Source organism: Marmota flaviventris, chromosome 8, assembly GCF_047511675.1.
Source record: "Marmota flaviventris isolate mMarFla1 chromosome 8, mMarFla1.hap1, whole genome shotgun sequence".
In the NCBI taxonomy this organism is placed as follows: domain Eukaryota; kingdom Metazoa; phylum Chordata; class Mammalia; order Rodentia; family Sciuridae; genus Marmota; species Marmota flaviventris.
Genome location: NC_092505.1, coordinates 44,551,300 through 44,563,562, shown reverse-complemented (window position 1 = coordinate 44,563,562; position 12,263 = coordinate 44,551,300). Strand labels below are relative to the sequence as shown.

Here is a 12,263-nt window from a genome sequence, read left to right as displayed (position 1 = left end):
TTGTTCCACCTCATAAGCAGAGCTTATATCATCTATAGCAGCCTCAGATGGGCAGAGGAGGAGACAGGTTGTACACAGGGCCTTAGGAATCCCATGCAAGTTCTTTCCAGATGCAAAGCAGCCTAGAGAGCAGCTTCCCCTCCTTTCAACATTGGCCAGAACTAATCCAGGACTCAGCACACTTCACTGTTCTATGACCGGTGCCATAGAATGTCACTGGCATCAAAGTGTTTCCACCAACACAGCTAATATCTAATATCTGCTTGCTCCTGAGCACATGCATTTGGAAGTCAAACTGCTTGGGTTCAGCCTTGGAGAAAAAGGAACCAAGTTGATCAGAAACTGAGCTCACCACAAACAGCTGCTCATCATGTAAAATCAGAGTGAGAGAGGACATCATAGGGCAGTGCCTTCTTAGTCTTGGTCCTCCTTTGTTCACATCAGAACAGGCTAAATTAGTGCACATGTGGTCTGTGTGTGTATGTTGCACAAGTGTGTTTAAAATCTAGTCCAAATCAGGGGTCATCTTTGAAAGGGAATAATACTCCAGAATTCTCAAAATCTGAAGTTTTATTAGCAGTAGGGACTTAGATGGAAAGCCCTGCTCGATTTCTTTCAAGGCCTATGCATAATTTTCACTGCCACAAATGAAACAGAAATAAAAGTCTACACTATTCAGTTCTGCTTTTTGGACAAGCTGTCACCTCCTTTGGGGAAAGAAAAGACAGGCAGCAAGGGAGATGAGAAGGTCACATTAAACAACACTGACAAAAGAAGAAAAAGTTAAACAGAAACCAAAGAAGAAAAAAGAGTAAAATTTAATGGTGGAATGTGATGGACATTATTATCCAAAGTACATGTATGAAGACATGAATTGGTGTGAATATACTTTGTGTACAACCAGAGATATGAAAAATTGTGCTCTATATGTGTAATAAGAATTGTAATGCATTCCGCTGTCATGTATAAATTAAAAATAATAATAATTAAAAAAATAAAAAAACAAAGGCAGAAACAAATTCAGACATCTAAGCCCATATCACCAATGAAAAGAGGTTTGAACTAAGAGAAGTAGGCTCTAGTCCTCAATTTCTCACCAACTAGATCAGTAAGTGTGGATAAGTCTAGCATCTCTCAATTTCCTCATCTGTAAATGGGCATCCTCCTCTGCCTTGTCTGGACAACAGCTTAGTCTGGTGGAAGAACAATGAATTGGGAGGTCCGGGTTCCAGTCCCACCTAATTAGCCATGGGTCTCTGGGGAAAGTTCGCCAGGCTCCCCGGGCTGCTCCGCCCCTTATCACATTGTAAAATAAGACAGATGGACCAATAACCTCTCAGCCTCCTTCCAACTCTGACAACCCATCAAATCTACACAATGTCTCACATGCAAGGTGTTCATTCCAGACCCTGGATACCACACAAATGCTACACACATTGTGAATTCTCTTAATTCCAACCATAACTGTTTTTCAACATAAAACCACCCCTTCTGATTGTGTCTACAAACATCTCTTGTCTGGATGCTCTAGCCCTGGTGATCAGACACACAATACTTCCAAGTTACCTTTCTACCCAACTTAAGCCAGGCCTCAGGTGGGAGGAAATATCCGTCTCATGTTTTTTTTTTTTTTTTTTTTTTTTTTTAAATACAAATCAAAGTTTTCCTCAGGCAGATTCCTTTTCTTAGTCCCACTGTGAGAAGTACTCTCCTGGGAAAGCAGCTGTCCACACCCCAAATTAAAACAGCCGGCATTCCCAGCAATATCTCCCATCACCATGCAAGCAAGCCCTGAGTCCCAGGCAGAAACACCATGTACTCACGCGAGGAGGTCAGGCCCCACAGGCTGCTGCCTTCTGTTGTCCCTCACTCCCTCTCCCAGGCCCTCAGTCCCAGAACAGGACACAGCCAGGAGGTGGTCCCGAAGCCTGAGGGGAGCAGAACTGAGACATTCTCTCCTCAACCTCCAGAACAAGGGGCAGAGGAATGGAGGGGGCAGGGCAGGACAGGGGGAGGGGGGCGACTTTGTTTCTGGAAACAAGAATTCAAATCCTGCTTCTCCTAAACCCTGAGTCACCACCTTCTCTTCCAATAGATCAGTGTGGTGGGTAAACATTTCCAAATATGGAGAAGCAGGCTAGAGGATGTCAGAAAAATCACCCTTCTCTCCTCTGGCATTTGAAGAACATGCCCCACTGAAGACAGAATTCTTTACTTAGAGTAAATTATTAACCCCCACAGAAGGGGAGTCTCAACAATTCCATACACCGTCCTGCCACAGGAGAAAGCCTCAAGGAAGTGATTGGTTTGAGGGCTTTAAATTCACCTTAGGAATGGGACCATCCAAAATGCAACAATATGAAATAAATTTACTCATCCAGGGAAGGAGGCAGCATTTTCAGTGATGCCCCTGAGCTGGTTGCCAGGAACCTAGTCCATGGTACATAGGGCACTGAAAGGAGTAACAACAGGACCTATCCCTGACTCTCTTGGGAATTTAGAACAGTATGAGTTCTTCACGGAGCAGACAGCAGGCTTGAGGTTGCAGAATAAAACCAGACTATCAACAGAACTTTGTTGTTGTTGGACAGAGGACTGTGAGTTGCCCAGTTTAATTCGTAAAATTAATTCTGACCTTGAGATCCCATGAAGTGTTCTAGGAGTAAGTTGAACCAGTGAAGCCAGTCAGGAATGAATCTCATCTAAAAATGACTCCAGAGTGAAGAGAAAGAATGAGAAAGAGGGAAGGAGGGGGAGGGGGGGAGGGATGAGGAGAAACAGACGTGTGAGGAAGCAGGGGTCTACCCAGAGAGGGGAACCCAACTACCATTTCTTGGCTTCCCCATGGCTCTCTGTCTTGGGGTGATCTTGCTCTACTCTTGGTTGTAAAGGTTTTCTCAGGCTCAGATGGGCCATTTTTCAGCATCCTTTCCCTTTTCCTGGCTCTTAGACCTACAGGGGTTCTCACCCCAGGGAGTCTTTAATCAACAAACAGCACTGGGCAGGGAGTGAGGGGACCCAAGCCCTAAACCCCAGAAAGTCACTCATCCTGACGTTGTCCCAGTCAGTTCTTCCCTTGTGGCTTACAGGTATTCATCCACAAATTGGGTAGATATCCCCAAATTATCCAACTATGTGCTCTTAAAGCAGTTTCTAGTTGTTCTATCTAAATTGTCATCACACACTAATTTGATTACTTTTTTAATATTTTAACAAGTAGGTCACACACAAATATATCTCACTTATCACATGTTTAACAAATTAACAAATACAAGTGACCATTAAGATAGGTAAGGAAACTGGGTCAAAGAACTTCCACCACACGCCAAAAGTACACAAATACTAGTACAGAAATAATACTAGACACTGCAACCCTCCCAGGGGGCCTAGGAGGTAGGTGGAAGACAGTAAAGGAATGGTCTTCGTTCTCCCAGAAATCCCGAGTTCCTCCCAATATAAGGAGCATATTCTACAGAAAATAGTTGCATAGCACCTGGAAGCTCTAAAACCCAAGATCCAAGGGGTGAGTCACAGGGATGGATATAAAAACCAGAATGAAAGACTCTACATTTACCCTCCATTTTGCAAACATTTGGAGTTCAGTTTCCACATCTACAAAGGGACTCTTCACTTTCCTTCAGATATGTGTGCCTCTCTTCCTCCTGGCCCAATGCTTCTGGCCCGATGCCTGTTTATGAATCCCCCCATGGTATCCCTGAGGTCTCTGTGAGGCAGAGATCATTATCTCCTGCAGCTGCTAATTCCATCTTTCCACCAGAACGTTCTTCCTTATATGGAGCCAAAATCTGGTTCCCTGGCCTTCAACCTCCTGCTCCTCGTTCTGCCTCTTAGGACCATATGTCAACCAATGCTTGTCTCATTGGTTTGGAATTTTCATAGGTGAATACATATACAGAAACAAAGCTCTCCCAGATTTTATCCCTCAATCACTCCTGCTGTTCTCCTGACCACACCACACTGCTGACTCCTCTTGCATTTGCTGCCAACTTGAAATACAGTCTTTTTGGGGTTTTCCAATGTGTTACTGCTAAGCAACCCATTCAGCATTCGTCCTGCTAGCCACGTGCACTCATGAGATATATTCTGTAAAATCCAGTCACATGTACTAGTGAGAAAGCTAAATAAGATTGACCTTGGAGAACAGTTGTTCATCTACCTCTACCATGGCATCTACAGTGCCATGATCCCGCCTTTAGTGGATGCAGCTCAGAGATGAAGATCCCATTCCCACCTCCCCACTACTGCACTCCAGAGCTGCCAGACCTAAAACTGTCCACGGGATACAAAGGTGTTCCAAAGACAAAACAGTAAGAGAGAAATGAGAGACCTGTAGGAAAAGAGGTCTTGCCAACATGATTCTCAGGATCCGAAAGTAAAGCAGCAGGGTCAATTTGCTAATCACAGGGTTGGAAGCTTGTGATCTCTAATGACTCTAGCACAATTCTGGACCTCAGTGTTGTTTTTTTTTTTTTTTAAACAAAAGGGGGGAAACGTTCCTTTCATCCACTATTCTAACACAGTATTTGAATTCAACCTTCATGTAGTGAAAACAATGCCTGACACTAATGGTATGCTTTCCCTTGCATTAAATGCTTTCCCACACAGTCTCATTTAATTCTCACTGACAACTCCCTTTAGGGATAGTATCAGGAACACTGAGGATCAGAGAAGTTAAGTATACTCTCAAGGTCACACCAATAGGAAGAGGTGAAAAGAACACACACACACACACACACACACACACACACACAAAGAGCTTGGGTTTACCAGCTGGACTACTTGAGATTCAAGTTCCAATTCTGCTCCACACCATTTGACCTCTGGCTAACTGTTTAACTTTTCTCAACCTCAGTTTGTACACCTGAAAATTAGAGATTAAAAGAGCGACTCTTCCTCCCCCTCAGAGTGGTTATAAGGATCAAATGAGATAATGAGAGAGAAAGCCCTGTGGAAAAGGGTAAGGCATTATAAAAGTGTAAGGGATTATTGTGTGATTACTTGTAAATGACTGTGCATTCCATTACAAATACAAAAAACAGTGAGGTCATTCACAAGACAAAGAAACATGAAGGCTCTGGGAATTACAGGAGAATGATCTGAAGTTCGGCAGGGTTATGTCTACATGATGCTCACTCTTGCACTTCAAAGCTCAGCAGCAGCTGTCAGATTTTCAAACTCCAAGTCACATATGGCTACAGGACAGCTCAAGACAAAAATCTCCCCCTTCAGCTAAAAGCAAACGCTGGGCCAAAAAGAGGTAATAGAGATGGACATTTGGAAGACCCCCTGAGATTCTCAGTTCCGGAAAAGTGGCCTTCCATGTTTTCCTTGGAGAAGCTGTTAGAAACACAGGCTCCAGTCTCTCTGAAATAAGCCCATGGGGAAATAAATGTACAGTAAATAGCTATTTACCAGAGAACACGAGGAAGCGCCCAAGCATGAATTAATCAAGGGCACAAGATATTTCAAGCTGCAGATACCAAAATGATAGTAATCTCCAATCCATTAAGCTTCCCAGCCCAGTTCATGGAGGTTCAATCTGGAATTTTGGCATCCCAGGCAGCAGGCTGAACCGCAGATGAGGCTCATTTACGTACCAGAGGTCTTGCGGGAGATCACCTGGGCCAGGGGTTCCCAAGGAGCCCTGAGAGTACAAAAAGGCTGTTCTGGCTTCCTTCAGGCCTCTCCTAAAGCGCTAGTTGTCAAGAATCTCTTCAATCCCTGCAAAGAGCCAAGTCACTGCTGTCATTTATGGAAGGCCGGATCTTCCCCAGAAATTCATTCCCAAGGCTGAGGAGCACACAGCTCAATGATGACTGTTTTCTGGTTTGCATTTTATCATTTGCTTCCATGTGCTGAACATACAAGAAAGGCACTACATTAATTTATTGCAGAGACATGTGCCTACTATGTGTATGCACTTGGATCCCCAGGGATACTACAGCAAAAAGGTCTGTGAGATGCACATAACTTCAAAGAGCTCACAGACCTCCTGCAAGATGGAGACTGACTGTGATGGAGGACAAGATGTGGAGAACCCCTTGAGTTCTGTGACTTCCCTCCCAGTGGCCCGTTACTTTGGGGATAGGTATTAAAAGAGGGCAGGGCAGGGACAGAGGGAAAGGATCAGAGGGAACCCAGGCAGTGAGAAGCTATGTCCATGAAAAAAAAAAAAAAAAGGCTCGAGCCAAGTTCTGAGGATGATGGGCCACTAGTGAGAAAGGTGCAGATGGTTGCCGAAACAGAGGATGCTAGAAACATGAACTGAAGTTTAATATTGTGGGCTGAGGTGACTGTAAAAGCAGAGTATTGAGAATCAAAACTCTGATCACACCACTGATGAAGTTAAAAAATAATGAACTACTCATTGCCAACTAATAGCAGTAATAATTACAATTTAATGAATGTTTACTCAACATATACTATCTCATTTAATCCCCTCTGAGCTGTGCAGTCTGATAACCATATCACAGATAAGGATGAAGCTTAAAGAAAAGGAAAAGTATATAAGTTCCAAAAACAGTAAGTGCGAGAGCCCAGAACTAACCAACCCACAGTACAAACTCAACCCCTTACAATTCTAGACTATCATCTGTCTTCTTCCCCTTGATCAGATTCTGCCCATTTTATTTGTATGAGATGAAATCCTCTTCCCATAACTAACATGCATAATAAACATAAATAACAAACATAACTGTCTCCAAAAATAATTGACAAAACTTATTTGCTGATGTCTTCCCTCCAGGTCCTCATCATCAGGAACTCTGACTTGGTTCTCAGCAACATGCACACAGTGGACACGTAATAGTTGCACATATTTACATGGACAATGTCTTTGGAAATTAGGGCAGTAAAATAATGCAGTACTGGCTATAATTTCAACACATCTTTGCACAGAAATTGAACCAATCTCAGCAAGGTTCCCAGGGTCCAAATGGAAGACACAGCCAGGTTGACAGATGCAGGTCAATGACCTTGCACATGGGGTAGCCTGCAGGTTGTGCAGCTACTCAGAACCTGAACCTCCCACTGGTCCACCAGTGGTCTCAGATGTAACTCGACAGAACAAACTTTTTCTTAGGAAAGAAAAAAGATGGAAACTTGAGATAAAGGAGATGCTTCTAACAAAATGCCACAGAGTTAAAGGAGGAATTCTAGGCTGGGGGAATCTCAGCCCGAGGACCAGGCACAGCCTGTGGCTTGTGTCAAGCGACTCTATCTTAATAAAAAGAGGTACTGGGCTACCACAATGGTTTTGAACTTTTTTTTCCTACCAGCAAAATTTTTCCTTCTCAGCTATTTAGCGTTCCCCTTCTCCCCTCCACTTCTCACCTCTTTTGGCACCCTAACCCCAAGGCTACTCCTGGAGTCTCTCAGGCTCAGGGTAGCGTGACTTGAAAACCATCAGCCTTCTATGCTCTTCAAAGTACCTTGGGCTCCAATTCCAGTAACTCCAAGGTCTGCAATGTACCTGCTTAACAGCAGCTCTACACTGTTACTTGTGAGACAGGCAATGTGGATAGGTTGTAGCAGAGAAGAGGGAGGTCTCCAATTAGAAAATCTAGATTAAAGTCTATTTATGACCTATGTTCTCTCAAGCAAGTTATTTAATCTCTCTAAACCCGTTTTCTCACTTGTAAAAGAGAAGATATTATTGGTTATCTACCCCAAAAGGCTTCTATGGGAATTAACCAGTTTAGTAAACTGGTTAGCAGATTGCTACAATAAATGCTACATTATGATCACCCATCTATAAATATATTTTAGCTTGCATATGGAAAGGCAGGTAGGGCAAAGATGCTCAGCTAGCAACAGGGGCCCATTTCTTTGTTCCCTTGCTCTTCTGGACGTGTTCAACCTGAACAAACAGCGCGACCAGCCACAAAGAATTACTGAGAGCAACACATTTTGCATCCCAAAGTCTTACAGTTTGTGTCTGGAATCTCTGGAATAACAACAAATGGAGGAACAGAGGAAGGTGAAAAAGGAGTTTGAGGAAAAAAAAAAAAAAAATCACTGCTCGAGGTCTCAGCATCCCCACTCCCAGCTTCCACGCAACTAGCTGTGTGGCTTCAGAAATCCCTTCTGTTCTATGACCTTCAATTTCCTTATCTGCAAAATCAGGATGAGAACAATCCCATTTTCCATCTCACCAAGATACTGTACAGAACAGATTTCACAGGTACAAAATCTCTTGCTGGTACAATGAGCTCTGCACCCCTTGGGGGTGCTCTGTGATTGGGGTGTGGTCAGTGGTGTTCCCACTGACCTATCCTTTCTCTGAAGATGGTCCTACCATTTATCAGCCATAAACATCCAGATCACCATAAGAATATTTGTACATTTCTTTGTAGTTAACGATGCTTTTCCTATGCCTCACCTATTTGAATGTTTATTATCAGATATAATCAAGGTACTCATTTTACAAATTTTATAGTAAGTGGCTGAGCTGGAAGCCACATGCCAGCCTTTGGCTCCAGAGCCTCTGCACGCTCTCCCCCATAGCAGGGTGTAATTTAAGCCTGCTCTAAAGGTGCCTTGCTGGCCAGAGGCAAGCTCACCACATGACCCTGGGCAAATCACTTTCCTTCTCTGAACCAGTTTCTCCATCCACAGAAAGTAAGTTCTCAAGTCACTCTGCACATTCATATACCCTTTCTCTCCCACCTCAAAGACTTGAGAAATGCCACCCTAGAGAGAAACTAACAAGGAAATGTCTCACATGCTATATATGATTGCCCAGTTCATCACCGAGCTTCCCCTTCCAACCTCCAAAGCCCATGTGAAAAGAAGGAAGAAGAACTGACCCTGATGTCAAAAGGCCACCACGACCCTACAGGACAGCACCAGGAACACTGTGCAGCAGCCATCTCCATGCAGACCAGCAAGCCGCTCCCAAGAACAACTGCAGTCATGGTCACAGCGCATGAACCTTGTCAGCAAATTGCTGGTTTGATTGGCAATTAATAATAAGCTCAAGATGCAAGAGCACTAATGTGAACACAGTTTTCCCCTGCATGCTTCCTGGCCTAGGAGCTCCACAAGGAATGTCCATGGAAGAATCCTCTGTCCTTCAAGATTCTTAGGACATTGCTTCTCTACAGCTGACACCTAACAACAATAATCTTAATGGGATATGCAGACAGTATCTGCCACCCTGCCCTCTCTGTGTATTCTTCAAAAGTCCAAAAGCTGACTGCCAGGACTTTCAAGACCACAGGATCCTAGATCTTACAAAACCCAGGTATCAAGCAGTCCAACTCCTATAAACCACAGATTAACTGGAGCATTCACTCATTCAAAAACATAATTGAAGGGAGAAGGAGAACTCATAATTGATGGTACATGGCGATTACATTAGGCTAGGTTTGTATCTCCAGGACCCTGCTCCAATTCTGAAGTGTCTTACCAATGGCAACAAAGTTAATCCAGGGACTTTATTTAATAGTTCAGGTTTCTTCACAACCCACACCCAACTTATTCCCATCATAAACCACTCCCCCTACAACTCAGCACACATTGTCTGCTTTACTCAGACTGAACTCTTAGTTTATGCTGTCCCCTTTGTTTGACCTGCTACTTCTCCACCCCCAAAAACAAATATCCATATTGCAAACATATTCCAAGGCCTATTAGTAGTTATTAGCAGGAGAGAAATTGCCCTTTGGAGAAAAGCAGTTATTTATCTGTATGTCTCATGTATCCCTGGCCATAACCTCTAAATGCCAATGTGGTGGCCTGGCTTCCAGGGACTGAGACAACAAAAAATTATCTGTCACACTTTCAAATGCCATTAAAAAGATGGTACTACTCTAATGGAGATTCACTAGAACACAGTCACCCTACATGAAATGCCCTGATTCTCAGCCTGGTTAGAAGAAGGTGGAGATGAAGCTAAATCGTCTTGCTACTATTTCTACTAGCAATCTACAGTATGGAGTGGTAAGAGTCAAAAAGCCACTCCATGTGGCAGTCCAATGCCCAGTCCCCAACTCGGGTTGATGAGGCAAGCGGCAGAGGTTTCAGCAGGGGCTTCCTAATCCCATCTTCCTTCTGCCTGGATCAAGGCTATGGACTAAATGCTGACCCCCACTGCTGCAGCCTATTTTGTTAGCACCTCTTTCCCTGAATCATTCCCTTTCCACTTAAATTACATGGACTGCCTTTCCTAGTCTTATTCCTGATACAGGAGGAGAAAAAAAAAATGAACCCATTAATAATCATCCATCCATTCCTTTATTTCTCATCTGCCCCAAACCCATGTCTGTCTATACCTATTTAAGACTTTCTCTCCTGCCTCTGTGAAGAAAAAAAAAAAAATCTCACTTGACTATAATGAGACAAACGGACCTAGAACTCTCAAAGTGAAATAATTAATAGGTTACTAAGATAATCCTAATTGCACAAACTAGTTTATAGTCAGCGGAAACTCTAATCCACATATAATGAAACACCACATAGCCTAAGGACTGACATTTTCCTGAGAATTCCTAGCTTGGCATCTTTGTTTTCCAGATTTGCACCTCAAAGGCATTGCTTGCTTGTTTGACCCATCTCACTCTGCATAGCCAACAACACAGGACTCCAGAAAAGTCTGTTCCCCTCTCTGTTCTCCTTAGCCAAAAGGGGCCTTGGCACACTGTGGATTTTAAACATACCCCCAGCAGTATGTCCAGCCTGACATGCTCTTATGGAATTCTGCCACTGCAGTGAGATGTGGACTCTATTTCCCCTTCCCTGGAAACAATGGAGTACAACGCAGAGATCCAGCTTCTACCCGACACCTGCTAGCACTCACTCTTGGATTTTTTTTCCGTTCTCTCTGCCTCTGTCTCTCTCTCTCCCACCCTTTTAAGGTTTGCTCTTGGAAACCAGCCACCATGCTATGAGAAAGTTACGTTGAACTCTAAGCCACTTGGAGAGACAACACAGAGATGTTCTGACATGGATAACATCTCAGCTGACGTGACAGTGAGCATTCAGATGCTTCTAGCACCCATTTTCAAGTCTTCCAGCCTTGTAGAGAGAAGCCATCCCTGCTTAGCTCTGTTCAAACTTCTGACCCAGAAAATACATGACCATAATAAATGGTTGTTATATGCTAGGGAGTTTGGGGGTAATTTGTTACACAGCAAAGAAAAACTGGAACAAGTTCATCCCTTTGTTTCTACCTTTCTGTTATCACACAGACCTACCTTCCTTAACTGATGACCATGTTCTTCATGGACACTAGTTTCTCCAGGCTGCCAGGGGCAGGCAGAAAGGGGTTGCGGATTCTGTGACAATAACAACTTGGGAGGCAGCACAGTTAATGGAGAAAACAAAGAGATAAATATAAACAGACCAAACAGCCTTGGGTCGGCTCTGTGCCTACTCAGAAAATGTGAGGAAGAATGTTATCTCCGTAGGTCTCTGTTTGCTCATCTGTAAGATAGGTATGATAATGACTGATTGTTGAAGGGCTTGTGAAGATGAGAAGAGAGAATGGCTAAGGGTCACTCCATACTAAACTACATCTACCATTGAACCCCGGGGCTGACCTGGGGGCTTCCAACTGCAAGCTCAATTCTGTAAAGAACACAATTTCTCTGCTTTCTTACTCAACGTGGAGCCCAAGGCCTCATACACAGGAGGTGGTTAGAAAATACTAAGCAGAGGCCAAAAGCTTTATCATTTCAGGATACAAGGTACTGTGGTTAAGAGTGTGGTCCCTGGAATTTCTGGCCTGGGTCCATTTCCCCAACTCCGTCAGTGCTCACTGGTGGCCTAAGGCAAGTTACCTAATCTCCTTGTGCATGTTTCCTTACGTGTAGGATAGGGACAGCAATAACACCTTCCTCCTAGGAAACATTAGGAATAGGCAGCTAAGACAGTGAATACATGCAGTAATAGCTAAGCATCACCAAGTGTGTCAACCTGGGAGCAATCTTAGGACATAGGTTTAGGTCCTATTTTGCAAATGAGGAAATGTAGAGAGATTAGAAAACTGGCCCATAGTCAGATGTCTCTTAAGGAAGGGGAAGAGGCAGAACCAAAATGCAACTCCACGGCCTTCTCCCCAAATCTGGAACTCTCTGCACTTCAGCAATCTTCTTCCCCATATGCACATCTAATGGAAAAATGTATTTAACTGGAAGGGGGAAAAAAAAGCAGCCCAGACATAACGGGGTTGTACCTTGGGAGATTTCTGGGCATCACAGGATGATAAGGCCAATGTCATAAGCCCTGCCTTTCAGCACAGT

The 12,263-nt window shown here is 43.7% G+C and overlaps 1 protein-coding gene across 8 annotated transcripts in view; it reads right to left on the bottom strand.

Annotated features, from left to right (window-relative positions):
- The window catches only part of Lpp (LIM domain containing preferred translocation partner in lipoma), a 655,361-nt gene that overhangs the window by 601,830 nt on the left and 41,268 nt on the right, over nt 1-12,263 (bottom strand). The window contains exon 1 of one of the 8 annotated variants that reach the window (XM_027951508.2): nt 5,619-5,742. The exons of 6 other annotated variants lie outside the window; for them this stretch is intronic. The gene's annotated coding sequence lies outside the window, so the exon portion shown is untranslated. Of the gene's footprint in view, nt 1-5,618; nt 5,743-12,263 lie in introns of those variants that run through there. One more of the 8 variants, XM_071615176.1, reaches the window with a different exon arrangement.